The sequence below is a fragment of the Meleagris gallopavo genome, unplaced genomic scaffold, assembly GCF_000146605.3.
Source record: "Meleagris gallopavo isolate NT-WF06-2002-E0010 breed Aviagen turkey brand Nicholas breeding stock unplaced genomic scaffold, Turkey_5.1 ChrUn_random_7180001874166, whole genome shotgun sequence".
Classification (NCBI taxonomy): domain Eukaryota; kingdom Metazoa; phylum Chordata; class Aves; order Galliformes; family Phasianidae; genus Meleagris; species Meleagris gallopavo.
Window position 1 is genome coordinate 47,606 of NW_011138801.1, and position 2,414 is coordinate 50,019.

Here is a 2,414-nt window from a genome sequence, read left to right on the forward strand (position 1 = left end):
GGGGTCCCAGTGGTGGTATGCAGGGGTGTCTATCTGGATCCTGGGGTGTTGCTCCAGATGGTATCCAGTAGGATCCTAATGGTGTTCAATGGGATCCTGGTGGCTTTCAGCAGTTCTTGGGGGGGGGGAGGTCATGCAACACTCCCCTCTCACCCAGGACAGCCCTATGGGCGCGGGGTGGGGGGGCGGAGCAGCACCTGATTGGGGCCCCCCAGGGTTGGGTGGTGGTGGAAGCCCAATGGGTGCTGGAGGGGGGGTCAGAGGGCGGGGAACCAAAGGGCTGTCCCAGGGGTGGGGGTTGTTTTGGAGAGATGTGGATGGAGCCTGTATGCTGATGAGGAGGAGGGGGCGTGGCCAACACTCTGCCCCTCCTCGTCGATAGGGGGAACCAAAGGGTTTGGGAACCCCTCCCCTCTCCTCCCCCCCATAAAGAAACAGGCAACAAAATGTGTTGAAAACTGTGGCTTTTACTGATGAGGTTAACAAATAAATACAATAAGTAACGGTGGGGGGAGCTCAGCCCCTCTCGGACCCCACCCTATATCCCTAAGATGTGTTGGGGGGTTCCCCATCAATGGTGGGAGGGTCCCAGCAGGGTCCTGATGGTGTCCTGGGTGATGATGGAAGCACAGAGGCATTCCCGTGTTCAGATTCCAGGGGTTGCTCTCCAGGTCTGGCAATAATAACTCATGGAATGTCACATTTCTTTTCCCAGAAGCAAATGCTGCTCTCCTTCGTGCCTCACCTTTACCTCATTCCTTCTACATTAGTGGGCTGAATTTGATTGCCTAAACTGAATCATTAAATGCCACATGAGGTCCTCTCATGTATTCCTCTTTACCTGTGGGATGGTCACAAGGAGTTTTTCTCTGTCTGTACACGTATCTGGGATTGCCCCAACCCAAGTGCAGCTCTCTGAGGTTCACATGGACCCACTTTCTGAGCCTGCCCAGGTCCCTTTGGATGGCAACCCTTCCTTCTGTTGTGTCATCTGCACCACTCAGCTTGTTGCCATCAGCAAACTGCTGTGGATGCACTCGGTCTCATCATCTCCGTCACTGATAAAGATGCTCAGGAGTACCGGACCCAAGATGGACCCCTGGGGAGCACCACGTATCACTGACCTCCAACTGGACGCAGAGCCATTGACCACAGCCCTCTGGCTGCAACCATCCAAACAATTCCTTATCCATCCCTCTCCAATTCAGAGGTAAGGATGTGCTGCAGAGCCACGTCAGAGGCCTTGCAGAATTCCGGGTAGATGTCATCAGTTGCTTTCTCTTTGTCCACTGATGCTGTCACTCCATCATAGAAGGCCATTGGATTGGTCAGGCACGAACCTTCCCTGGCTGGCTTGGATCACTCACTTTAATATCTCTTCATGTGCTCTAACATCTCCTCCAGGAGGATCTGTTCCATGATATCCCAGGCCCAGAGGTGCAGCTTATCGTCCTGTGGTTCCCCAGGTCTTCCTTTCTCCCTTCCTTAAAACTGAGAGTGATGTTTCCCTTTTTCCAGTCACCAGGGACTTCATCTGACCGCCACAGCTTTTCAAATGCGATGGAGAATGGCTCAGCCCCCACATCACCCCGCTCCTCCAGAACCTTGGGATGCATATCATCCAGCCTCTCCAACTTGCTGTGTGCTTACAGTGGGGGGTGCTTCACTCCTGTGACCCCTGCCCAGAATTTCAAGGACACGAGAGGTGTAGGAACGTGGTGAAGACCGAGGCAACAAGCTCACTGTCTACATCAGCCTTCTCCATGTCTGCTTTAGTCAGTTCTCCCTTCTCACCCATCAGAGGGGTACTCTCTCCTTTGCCTGTCTCTGCTGACCAGTGTGCCTGTAGAATCCCTTGTTTTTCACATCCCTAGCTCTTCTCAGTCTATCCACTTTTTAACACAGAGGGCAATTCTCCACCCCTCCTACCTGGCCTATCTCTTCTGAAACTCTTGGAGCCCTCAATCATTGTATTCCAGTTGTGTGAGTCATCCCACTACCCTTCTGCGTTAGCAATTAGGTCATCATTTCCTAATTGCAGCAGGATTTCCACCTCCTCCTGCTTACTCTTCATTCTGTGTACATCACCAGGCAGGCACTAACAACCCACGGCCAGTGTCTCAACCACTCATCTCTCTGCACCGTGGGCACAGTCTGAGCTGAAACCACGGCGTGGGGAGAGCACAGTGCAGCACCAAACCAAGTCATGGCAAATGCATTTTGATGCATTGATTGAACACAGTCTGGTGTGGAAAAAATATGCATCCATGCTTTCCATGTTTTGATACGGGAATTTGAGAATAGTCTTCAAAATCGGGGAAAAAAAAATAAAAATTAATAGATTTACGTTTGCGACTGCATTTTCAGTTGATATAAATACATGACCTGCCAGTTTTCAGACGGAATGTGCAGTT